The following is a 12,922-nucleotide window of genomic DNA, read 5'->3' on the forward strand; positions in this document are numbered from 1 at the left end:
GGACATTATAAACATTGCTGAACCCACTGCTCTCAGGGCTATGAGTCCGGGTCACCTGGGAGCATCTGAACGTTGCTGACACCGGGCTGTATCTGTGGAACTCCTGGCCAGGCACAGAGATGCCCAGTAGGCTGGGCGCAGCGGGAGCCGCGACCTGGGGCCCTGTTCCCACGGGGAGCGGAAGTCCCAGTGGTTGAGGTGAGAACGTGAGGCTGCCCTGGGTGGGCAGAGGCAGCCACAGGCAGCTGCAGCAGGCTTGTCCCTGGCCCAGATGCACCCTCTTCACCCTTTCTTGCAAAAATTGCTGCTTTGTGCAGAAATATAGAAACGTGCAAAGTCTGAGAGCCAGCGCTCAGGAGTCAGCCTCCACCCTCCCGTGTATGCAGGCGGCCCTAGTGACTAAGCCCCAGCCCAACCATGCATATCCTTCAGGTAACTCAGGGTTAAAAAAAGAGAGAGAAAGAGAGAGAGAGAGATGTTTTTGATCTCCAGATGGCTGTGGTTTGAGCACAAGAGGAGGGCGTGGGGCCTCGAGGCTCTTGCCCTTGCTCCAGGCCTTGGCCAGCCGGTGAGTCTTGCCTTGGGAGGACAGGGGGGCGCTGCAGCCTAGGCTGGTGGCCAAGCAGCAAAGAAGCAAAGCCCCCACGGTGGTCTTCTGGCCTGCCATCCTCCTCTGTGTCCTCTCTCTGCCAACTGCCCCTCTCCTGCCAGGACAGAGCTCTCCAGCAGCTGCTGTCTCTGCTGGCCCCAGCTCCTAGTCCTGGCGGTGCCCCACCTGTTGTCTTTGTCCTCTGGGGCCTCATCTGCCCCAGGGATAGCCCAGGAGAGTAGCGATGGAGCCATTGCCACTGCGACCCCAATACCTTGGGGCAAGTTTCCTCTGCAGTCTTCCTGTGGGTGTTACGTGGCCTAGGGGAGGAGGGAGTGGGGAGACACCTGGACCAGCATGGACCATGGGGCCACACTGCTCCCATGGCTTCCACTGGTCCTTCTATTCTGACAACACAGGCACCCACATCCTCAGTATCAGCGTCCAACCATCAGCCCTCACACTGGAGTGAGGAGCTAGAGACCGAGAGGCTGGCAGCAGCTCCTTACCTGGGGCCCCCGTAAGAGACAGCATAGTGGTTCAGGACGTAGCTCTGGACCCCCGAGCTCACAGAGATGGTCCTGTTCTCCATCCAGAAGTCCAGTTCCAAGGCTAGGGTCCCTATGTTGTCCCTGGGGTAGAGCCAGGCACCACCTCAGCCCAAGCACACCCCTCAGTCCCGCCCCGGGAGGGCCCAGGTAGGGGGGCCTGCGGGGCAGCAGGGGGACTGGGGACCCACCTGAGGAAGGCGGTGTCGTTGGTGTGGGTCACGTAGCGGTCCATCATAAGAGTCAGGAGGGGAGGCTGGCTCCGCTGCAGGTAGTACACGCGGGCCCCGTTGGGGACGTATCCATAGCTGCCAAGAAGGACACCTGCTAAGGGGCATCTGCCCAGTGGCCAAGGCCAAGGGCAGTCCAGCGCCAAGCCCCAGGCCCGTGCTTCCCCACCCCAGCCTGAAGGGGCCGCCCCGCTTACAGCCGCACCAGGTCCAGGAAGTTCTGCAGCATGCCCTTCACCGTCTGGGGCATCTCAGACAGGAGCAGCCCCTCCATCACCCAGTAGGAGTCCCTGGGGAAAGGGACAGCTTGAGCACCAACCCCCTACACCACCCCTTCTCCTGCCCTGCACACTGGGCCAGTCAGGGTGGCCCCCTCAGCTCAGGACAGCCCGCCGGCCCCGGGCTCCCCGACTCCTGCCCTGTAGCCCTGGCCGCTCACCAGTAGTAGAATTCGACGAAGCGCCCACCAGGCACGATGAAGGGGTGGGCCGAGTAGATGAGAGAGAACTGCTCTGGGTGGCTGAGGACCTCTGGCTTCACCTGCAGTCAGGAGAGAGGGCACAGGGAGCCCACAGGCCCCTCGGTGTGGATGCCCTGGCAGCAGGTGCATGAGTTCGGGCTCTGCTGCTGGTCAGCCATGTGGCCTTGGTCAAGGCCAGAGCCGCTGGGAGCCAGGTCTGCTTGGCCTTCACATGCCGGCCTCTGGAGTCCCTGCTAACTCAGCCCGGCCTTGGCAGGGGCTCAGCAAGCAGTGGCCAGTATTAGGACCAGGTAGGGGGACTGTTTCCTCCACTCCCCTTCCCCCTTCCCCCTTCCCCCACTGCCACGCCAGCCCCAGAGGCTGAGGAGCCCCCATCCTCAGGCCCAGGTGCAGAGTATGAAAATTAATGGAAAGAGACCTCATTTAGAATGGAGTCGGGAGCCTGGCAGGTGAAGCTCTCCTGCGCTAGCACCCTTTGTCAATTGCAGACCCAAACCTCCAGGTGGTTGTTACCCAACTATCCCCATAAAAGGGAAAGGTTTCTTCTGCCCCAGCAACAGCCCAGCCAATGAGTGGCAGCCACAGCTCAGCCAATGAAAAGCTACTATACTCAGAACTCCCAGTTTATCCCAATGGAGTTTTTGTTTATAATAGGCCTCCTCCCTTTCCGCCATAAAAGAGCAGGGCTCTCCAGTGTCCTGCAGAGTTGCCCCTCATTTTCTTGTAGTTTCTTTGTCCTGGGTTGCAGATCTCTGCTAGTCCAAAGTTAACCCATTTTTGATAGCAAAATACTGGCAGGTTTTTTTTTTTTTATTATTATATTATTTTGAACAGAAGGAAACCCCAAACTGTCTCTCCAGTGAGGCAGATGTGCATGACCATGGTTTCAGGAGAGCGATGGTAGGACTTGCCTCTGCCAGATATTTTCTCGTCCATTGCCTCCTAGTTCTGTACCAGTGAGTGTGGTTTCAGTGGGAGAGGGGTCAGCTGTCATGGGGAACAGAGGGGAACCGAGCTTGGCTTTGTTCCTGTAGGGCTGGCTGGGTGACAAAGCAGCCCAAGGCAGGAAGAAGCCTAGAGGTGCCAGGTAACAGCAGGGGCCAGGGCCCTGGGGCCTGGCTGGGAGGACAGTCTTGGGCAAACCACTGCCCTCTCTGGGCCTCAGACAAAGGGAGAAAGCCTCTAACAGACTGAGCTGACCACACGCTGCGATCAGCAGTAGCAATTGTTCCCAAGCAGAGGCTGGCTGGGTTAGCTCAGGGAATGGAGAGCCCTGCTGGGGAATGAACCACTGGTGTAAGAGGCAAGTCTCAGTAGCCTGGAGGTGGCAGGACAGGCTAGGTTTGCCTGGGGAGAGGCTGGTGAGGGCTTCAGGGAAGAGGTAAAGAGTTAGAAGTGTTTTCCCTTTCTAAGTCCCCTGTCCCCAAGCCCATGAATTTCTTTCTAGAGAGCTGCAGTAGGATAGTGTTGGGGTCTTCTGTCTAAACCAAAGCCATGAATTACTGAAATTTGCAGAAATAGTGCTGGGCTGCTTTTAAAGGCCACCTATGAAAGGTGCCTGGTTTGACTATGACCTTGAATACAGAAGGACTCGGGACTTTTACACATTCAGGCACACCTCTTTTAGGGACAACTGCTACTCCTGGGTGTCGTGGACACTGGAGGTGAGGTGGGTAGCAGAGCAGGCTGGTATAGAGGACAAACTGCTCTCTCCTAAGTCTGAGCTAGGGACCTCTGGCAAGTGACTGCCAACACCCTCCATTACCCCTGGGTCTGAGCCTGCGGGTCCCACCGAAGCCACCAGGGGGCAGCTGTGAGCCAAGAAGAGAAAGCAGGGAAATGGGGACATCTGGCTGGTGGAGGGTCAGATGTCTCATCGATCCCGCCCCCCACAGTCCTAGAAATGTCTGAAACCTCCTAGGACAGCCAGATCTTGACCTACCAATGCAGGATTCTGACCGTCATCTCCAAAGACAGGCCAGCAGTGGGACTTCCCCAGTGCCTGGGCGCCCTTGCAGGACCTGGTCATCAGAGGTAGGGAGTAGGGAGGCAGGGATGGGGCATATCCCAGGACCTTCCCCCCCTTGCATCTGGTCAGCCTGGAGGGTCAGCCTCCTGGTGTGGAGGAGGTGTGAACAAAGCAGGTGGGGTCTTTCTCTGGCTCTTCCGGTTTCTCTGCTCCCCACTCAGCAGACATGTGTGTCCACCCCCACCTGTCAGGGAACCAGCCCTCCTTTCTCCCTCCAAACCCAGGCCCTGGGGAAGGAGCACGTTGGCTTTTCACAAGGCTCATGATGGAGGTCTTAAGGCCCAGGCCTCTTTCCCTCCTTGAGGAGAGTAAGGCTCAGGCCTCTGCTCACCCTTGGGACGGGGACTCAGGAGATTCGGGTCCTGCTGGGGTGGGGGTGGGTATCTAGGTCTGGCCAAGTCTCCTTCACCTCGGGCCCAGGAAGTGGCTTTCCAGCTGGCTCAGAATTGGATCCGAACCAACTTTGAGGTCTACTCCCAAAAGTCAGCCATGTTTGAGAAGGTGAGCTGCTCCTGAGGCCAGAGCCTCCTGGGCTCTTCCCCATGGTGGGCTGGAGGGGTGGGGGGAGCGGTGCAGGGATGAGTGCCAGACTTTGCCAAGCGCAGGGACAGTGGTGACGCCCGGTGGCCATTCTTGGGCACTGCAGGGGTCAGAGCTGCAGGCCAGAGCAGCCTCTCCCAAAGGGGCCCTCATCTCTTGCTCCCTGGAGAGCTGAAGTAGGGAGCCTGGGGTAGTACCCCCCCACCCAGAGCCTGTGCTTTTGTTCCCAGTATGACATCAGCAACGGTGGGCAGCCAGGTGGAGGAGGGGAGTATGAAGTTCAGGTGAGTGGGCCCACACCCTACTGGGAACGACAAAGCTGTGTTGTCCCCACACCTGGCCATGACCTTCCCTGCCTGGGCCTGTGTTTCCTCCCATGGATGCGGGTCCACGGGAGGCTGACTGGAGCCCCTCGGCAGTCCTGGGGCTAGGCAGTTCTAGAGCCTTTGGGTGGAGATCTCATAGCCCCTAAAAGGCTGTGGGGCCTTCCCCAGAGATCTTAACCCACTGGTCCTATCTCTCTCCAGGAGGGCTTTGGCTGGACCAATGGAGTGGTCCTGATGCTCCTGGACCGCTACGGTGACCGGCTGACCTCGGGGACCCAGACAGCTTTCCTGGAGCCCCACTGCCTCACAGCTGCCCTCCTGCTCAGCCTCCTGCCCAGCCTCCTGCCATGGTGATGGGCCTCCCTGCCCCGTCTGCCTCATTAAACTTCTGTGTGAGTCCCTACCTTCTCTTGCTGCTTCTTCCCCCACCCCCAGCCAGTCCTTGGAGTGGGGTCAGAGTAGGGACCTAGAAGTCATGGGTTGGGCCCTTGTGCCTCCTGGAACATCAATGAGGAGGAAATCCTGTTTTGTGGGGACACAGTCCCATACCCCATGTGACCTAGTCTCCCAGAAATGTACTCCAAATGGTTTATTATTCTGTTAAGATGCTTACAAATACTGAAAATCACCCCGTCCTGGTTTCCCAGCTACAGTGGGCTCCCAGTGCTGTGAAGGAGTGCAGGGAGGTGAGATCAAACACTGCCTCCCTGAGCTATGCTTTCAAAAAAGTCGAATGTATTAGTCTAGATCATTTTATGCCCCTGGGCACTTTTGAAAACAATATAGTAATACTGGCACTTACTTTGTGAGCTTTGTGTGCTCAGAGAGGAAGGGAGCCCTGACAAGACCACTGTCATCCCAGGGTAAGAATATAAAATTTGACAGAATTGAAGGGACAGGAATTCTGTGTTAATAGTTGGAGGCTTCGGTGCCACTTTAATGGATAGAACATCTAGACAGAAGATCATAAAGGAAATAGAAGATAACACCATAAAACAATTAGACCTAATATATATAGAACTCCATACCCAACAACAGTAGAATATACATTCTTCAAGTGCACAGGGAACATTCACCGGGATAGATCTTATGTTAGGCCACAAAATAAGTCTCAGTAAATTTTAAAAGATTGAAATTATAGCCGGTATCTTCTCCAACCATAATAGAATGAAGCTAGTAATAAATAACAGAAGGAAAACTGGAAAATGTAGAAATTGACATTTAAACAACCAAAGAGTGAAAGAAGAAATCACAAAGAAGGGAAATTAGAAAATACTTACAGATGATGGGGCGCCTGGGTGGCTCAGAGGGTTAAAGCCTCTGCCTTTGGCTCAGGTCATGATCCCAGGGTTCTGGGATCGAGCCCCGCATCAGGCTCTCTCCTTGGTGGGGAGCCTGGTTCCGCCTCTCTCTCTGCCTGCCTCTCTGCCTACTTGTGATCTCTCTCTGTCGAATAAATAAAATCTTTTAAAAAAAGAAGAAAAGAAAAAAAGAAAATACTTACAGATGAATGAAAACAAGGAAACAACATACCAAAATTTATAGGATGCAGCAAAGGCAGTTCTCAAAGGGAATTTTACAGGAGCAAGTGTCTACGTTACAAAAGATCTTAAATCAATAACTAATTTTATACTTTGAGGAATTAGAAGAAAGCAAGCAAACCCAAAACTAGAAGAGTAAATAAAGATTGAGCATAACGAAATAATATAGAGGAGAGAAAATCAAGCCAGAAGTTTCTTCAAAAAAAAAAATCAAGAGGGGCGCCTGGGTGGCTCAGTGGTTTGGGCTGCTGCCTTCGGCTCGGGTCATGATCTCAGGGTCCTGGGATCGAGCCCCGCATCGGGCTCTGCTCCGCAGGAAGCCTGTTTCCCTCTCTCTCTCTCTCTCTGCCTGCCTCTCTGCCTATTTGTGATCTCTGTCTGTCAAATAAATAAATTAAATCTTTAAAAAAAAAAAGAAAATAGATCTTTATTTTTTAAATTTCTTTTTCTTTAATTTAGTTATTTGACAGCATAAGCAGAGGGAGCAGCAGGCAGAGGGAGGGATAGAGGCAGACTCCACACTGAGCAGGGAGCCCAATGCAGGGCTCAATCCCAGGGCCCTGAGATCATGACCTGAGCAGAAGGCACCCAGGCACCCTAGGAAAATAGATCTTTAGCTATGGTGAAAAAAAATGACAAAAGCAAAAAGATACAAACAACTAAAATCAGAAATGAAAATAGAGACACTACCATAGACCTTACAAAAATAGAGAAAACTGTGAATATTATATGCCAACAATTGGATAACCACCATGAAATGGACAAATTCTTAGAAACACACAAATTGCCCAAACTGATGCAAGAAGAAATAGAGAATCTCAACAGGTTTATAACAGGTAAAGAGATTATAGTAAAAAACCACCCAACAATGAAAACTCCATGATGGTTAATTTTATGCATCAGCTTGGCTAGGCCAAGCTACCCCAATATTCAGTCAAAAATTATTCTAGGGACACCTGGGTGGCTCAGCTGTTAAGCATCTGCCGTTGGCTCAGGTCATGAGCCCAGGGTCCTGGGATCAAGCCCCACACTGGGCTCCCTATTTGACAGGAAGCCTGCTTCTCCCTCTCCCACCTCCCCACTTGTGTCCCTTCTCTTGCTGTCTCTCTCTCTCTCTCTCAAATAATCAAATCTTCAAAAAAATTATTCTAGATGTTTCTAGGAAGGTATTTTTAGATGAAATTAACCTTTAAATCAGGAGACTTTAGAGTAAATTAATCTTGTGAGCCTTAATAAAGAGAGCCAATTAGCTTACAAGAAAATGAGCTTATTTGGAAATAGCAGAGGAATTGCCGTTCAGGGCATGCAAACCATAGACAAGTCCAGACAACAAAGGAGGAGGAGTGTTCTTTTATAGAAGAAAGAAGGAACTTGAGAGGGGCAGTTTGGAATGTGACTCCATTCCAAATAGAGCAAGAATTCATGGTTGTAGGGACTTTTCCATTGGCTGAGCTGTGATGGTTCTCTTTGGCTGGGTTACTGGACAAAGAGAAAAACCTTTCCTCCTGCTGGGATGTGGAAAGTTAGCTTTGAAGAGTGGCACCTCTGTGAGCATGCCCCCTTCAGGACTTCCCAACTGTATTTTGAAATGAGATTTTCCTCTATTCATTTCATACCCTCCATACTATCTATAAGTGGTCTTCGTCTGATCAGTTGAAGGCCTTAATAGAAAAACACTGACCTCCCCAGAAGACGAGGGGATTCTGCCCAACAGACTGCCTTTAGACTTCTCTGGGTCTCCGGCTTGCAGATTATGGACTTGCGAGCCTCCGCAATCATGCAAGCAAAAATTTAAAGATAAACCAAATCCAACAGCGTAACAAAAGGATTATACACCATGTAAGTGAGATTTATCCTAAGAATGCAAGGATGGTTCAGCTTAAGAAAATCAATGCAATGCACTGCATTAATAAAACAAAGGAAAAAAACCCTGCATGATTATTGATGTAGAAAAGATATTTGACTAAACCCAGCACCCTTCTATGATAAAAAAGCATTCTAAAAACTAGGAATAAAAAAAGTTTTTCAGGGGCACCTGGGTGTCTCAGTGGGTTAAGGCCTCTGCCTTCAGCTCAGGTCATGGTCCCAGGGTCCTGGGATCAAGCCCCGCATTGGGCTCTCTGCTCAGTGGGGAGCCTGCTTCTCCCTCTCTCTCTCTGCCTGCCTCTCTGCCTACTTGTGATCTCTGTCAAATAAATAAATAAAATCTTTTTTTAAAAAAATATTTTATTTATTTGTCAGAGAGAGAAAGGGAGAGCGAGCGAGCACAGGCAGACAGAATGGCAGGCAGAGGCAGAGGGAGAAGCAGGCTCCATGCCGAGCAAGGAGCCCAATGTGGGACTCGATCCCAGGACACTGGGATCATGACCTGAGCCGAAGGCAGCTGCTTAACCAACTGAGCCACCCAGGCGTCCCAATAAATAAAATCTTAAAAAATGTTTTTCAGAGCAATTTAAGGAATTTATGAAAAAACTTACATGTAGTATCACACTTGATGGTAAAAGACTGAAAGTTTTCTCCTTAAAATCAGGAATGAGACGAGGATGTCTACTTTCACCTCTGCTCTTCCACACTGTACCAGAAGTTCTAGCCAAAGTAACAGGACAAGAAAAAGAAAAGGCATTCAAATTGGAAAGGAAGAATTTATCTATTCACAGATGACATGATTTTATACATAGAAAATCCCAAAAGATCCACAACAAAGCTGCTGGGTCTGGTAAACAGGTTGAGCAAAGCTGCAGGCCGAAGATTAATACTCAGAAATCAGTTGCACTTGTTGCACCTGCTGAGAACAATCTGAAAATGAAACTGAAGAAGCCATCACATGCGCAGACATCTGAGAAATCAAATTCCTAGGAATAAACTTATCCAAGGAGATGAAAGACTTCTACACTGAATGCTGCAAAAGTCACAGGAAGACACGAATTGTAGGATTCCGCTTATGTGAAGTATCTAGACTAGGTGAATTCATAGACACAGAGGAGTGGTTTCCAGGGGCCATGGGGAGAGACGACTGAGGACTTACTGCTTGATGTTATAGAATGTATCTTTGGAATGATAAAAGTTGTGATGGGGTGCCTGGGTGCTGCAGTTCGTTAAGCATCAGTCTGACTCTTGGTTTTGGCTCAGGTAGTGATCTTACTTAAGGTAATGAGATTACCTTAAAATTACCTGCCCCTCATCAGGTTCTGTACCAGCAGAGCCTTCTTAGGATTCTTTCTGTCTTCTCACTTGTGTGCATGTGCTCTCTACCCCCCACCCCATCCCTCTCTCCAAAATAAAAATTTTTTTAGAACATTTTATTTATTTATTTGACAGAGATCACAAGTAGGCAGAGAGTCAGGCAGAGAGAGAGGGGGAAGCTGGCTCCCCGCTGAGCAGAGAGCCTGATGCAGGGCTCGATCCCAGGACCCTGGAATCATGACCTCAGCCAAAGGCAGAGGCTTTAACCCACTGAGCCATCTAGGTGCCCCTAAAATAAATAAATCTTTAAAAAAAAATTTTGAAAATAGATAGTGGTGATAGTTGGGAAATATTGTGAATATAATGTAAATTGAATTGTGTTCTTTAAAATGGCTGAAATGGCAGATTTTATGTGATCTCTATTTAACCACAAGAAAAATATTTTTACGGGGCGCCTGGGTAGCTCAGTTGTTAAGTCCTGGAATCGAGCTCCATGTCGGGCTGCCTGCTCAGCGGAAAGCCTGTTTCTCCCTCTCTCACGCCCTCTGGTTGTGTTCCTTCTCTCGCTGTGTCTCTGTCAAATAAGTAAAATCTTTAAAAAAGAAAATATTTTAAAAAGGAAGGAAGAATGCTCATGGATTAGAAGAACAAATATTGTTAAAATATTTGTTCTTCTAATCCATGAGCATTGTTAAAATATTTGTTACCCAGAGCAATCTACACATTCAGTGCAATCCCTATCAAAATACTACCAACATTTTTCACAGAGCTGGAACAAATAATCCTAAAATTTACATGGAACCAGAAAAGACTCTGAATATCCAAGGGAGTGTTGAAAAAGAAAACCAAAGCTGGCGGCATCACAATTCCAAATTTCCAGCTGTATTACAAAGCTATAATCTTCAAGACAGTATGGTCCTGGCACAAAAATGGACACATAGATCAATGGAACAGAACAGAGAGCCCAGAAATGGACCCTCAACTCTATGGTCAGCTCATCTTTGACAAAGCAGGAAAGAATGTCCAATGGAAAAAAGTCTCTTCAACAAATGGTGTTGGGAAAATTGGACAGCCTTGTGCAGAAGAATGAAACTGGACCACTTACACCACACACAAAAATAAACTCAAAATGGATAAGCTGGGAATCCATCAAAATCCTAGAGGAGGGGCGCCTGGGTGGCTCAGTGGGTTAAGCCGCTGCCTTCGGCTTGGGTCATGATCTCAGGGTCCTAGGATCAAGTCCGGCGTCAGGCTCTCTGCTTGGCAGGGAGCCTGCTTCCTCCTCTCTCTCTGCCTGCCTCTCTGCCTACCTGTGATCTCTCTCTGTCAAATAAATAAATTTTAAAATCTTTTTTAAAAATCCTAGAGGAGAACACAGGCAGCAACCTCTGTGACCTTGGCAGCAGCAACTTCTTGCTAGACACGTCTCCAAAGGCAAGGGAAACAAAAGCAAAAATGAAATATTGGGTCTTCATCAAGATAAAAAGCTTTTGCACAGCAAAGGAAATAGTCAACAAAACAGATTTTGTTTTGGAATGGGAAATGGAATGGGAAAAGGTATTTGCAAATGTCTTATCAGATAAAGGTCTAGTACCCAAGATCTGTAAAGAGCTTATCAAACTCAAAATCCAAAAAACAAATAATCCAATCAAGAAATGGGCAGAGGACATGAACAGACAATTCTGCAAAGAAGACATCCAGATGGCCAACAGACACATGAAAAAGTGCTCCATATCACTCAGCATTAGGGAAATACAAATCGAAACCACAATGAGATACCACTCCACCAGTCAGAATGGCTAAAATTAACCAGTCAGGAAACAACAGATGCTGGCGAGGATGCGGAGAAAGGGGAACCCTCCTACACTGTTGGTGGGAACACAAACTGGTACACCCACTCTGGAAAACAGCATGGAAATTCCTCAAAAAGTTGAAACTAGAGCTACCCTATGACCCAGCAATCGCACTACTGAGTATTTACTGTAAAGATACAAATGTAGTGATCTGAAGGGGCACGTGCAACTGAATGTTTATAGCAGCAGTGTCCACAATAGCCAGACTGTGGAAAGAGCCCAGATGCCCATCAACAGATGAATGGATAAAGAAGATGTATGTGTGTGTATATACATGCGTGCACATATGTGCACACACAGACATTAAATGGAATATTACTCAGCCATCAAAAATGAAATCTTCCCATTTGCAACAATGTAGATGGAACTAGAGGTTATTATGCTAAGCAAAATAAGTCAGAGAAAGAGAATTCTATGACTTTGTTCATATGTAGAATATAAGAAACAAAACGGGATCATAGGGGAAGAAAATGACAAAATAAGATGAAAATAGGCAATAAGAGCTTTTTAACTCTAGCAAAAAACGGTTGCTGGAGGGGAGTGGGGTGAGGGACGGAGTCACTGGGTGATGATGGGCATGCGGGGGGGCACGTGATGGAGTGAGCGCTGGGAGTTACACGCAACTGGTGACTCACCGAACTCTACCTCTGAAGCTAATAACACACTATGTGTCAAGTAATTGAATTTAGATTTTAAAAATACACCAACAAAGGAAGGAAGTGTGTAGCATCTGGAGGCAGGGGTGGCTGGCAGGAGTGGGGAAAACTAACAGAGCAGAGGTGACCTGCTGGGGACAGACAGGGCCATCTTGTCCTGTGGCAGACCCCACAGGACAAGAGTCAGGACAACAAGCCTGAGTCCTAAAGGAAAGGCCCCACAGTCACTAATCTCAGGGGGTGGCCAGTGCACAGCACACCCTTTACCGTGCACACTCCCCACCCCCATCCCCGTGTCATTTCAGGCCTGAGTCATCAGTCCACCAGCATGCGGCCACACCTGGGCCAGAATCGTGAGCCATTCTGTCGCTTCCTGATGGCGCACGGGAGAAGAATGAGGCACAAACAAGTCAGCTGCAAGAGAAAGGGAGCAGGGGACAACAGTAGAGAAGACTGTGGCCCAGAACAACTCCTCAGTCCCGCTTTTATTAGACAGAAACAGTAACCAACAGAAGAGCCGAAGAAGGCCAAACGTTGGTCATATGCCTTGTAGATAGACAAGAAGGAAGGCAAAATACGTCTGGTCAAGCAGTATAAAGTTTATAGTTGAGCAAGCACATTCAAAGGACTTACCTAATTAGCCACAGGCACTCTCGTGGGGGGTGGGGGTAGATAATAGAAAAATGCAGGAAAAATGCAGCAGGCGGCATTCAGCCCTGAGCAGGCCGGGCCTTCCCAGCCTGGCCGCTCAAGGCTTCAAGGCCATGTATTGGCCTCTCCCCCAGAGGCCTGTGGCCAGTATGTGTTTTTCTTGACGTGCTTGGTAACTAGTAAAATGTCCCATGGGTTATATATTTTTTTCCCCCATGGGTTATATTTTAAGTAATACATTGTTCTGAGGGACAGTTACACCATTCTGTTTGAAATGTTAAAGGAAAAGGTAACA

General features: G+C 49.2%; 1 long non-coding RNA gene across 1 annotated transcript; it reads right to left on the reverse strand.

Moving 5' to 3' along the window:
• Positions 1-1,081: 1,081 nt before the first annotated feature.
• LOC106005538 lies at positions 1,082-2,112 on the reverse strand. The gene is made up of 3 exons (XR_006606906.1): positions 1,807-2,112; positions 1,329-1,657; positions 1,082-1,221 (listed from the first exon to the last, which is right to left on the reverse strand). It is a non-coding gene; the product is annotated as an uncharacterized LOC106005538 (long non-coding RNA).
• Positions 2,113-12,922: the final 10,810 nt, after the last annotated feature.

Source organism: Mustela putorius, unplaced genomic scaffold, assembly GCF_011764305.1.
Source record: "Mustela putorius furo isolate JIRA1106 unplaced genomic scaffold, ASM1176430v1.1 tig00000460_pilon_pilon_pilon, whole genome shotgun sequence".
NCBI classification, from domain to species: domain Eukaryota; kingdom Metazoa; phylum Chordata; class Mammalia; order Carnivora; family Mustelidae; genus Mustela; species Mustela putorius.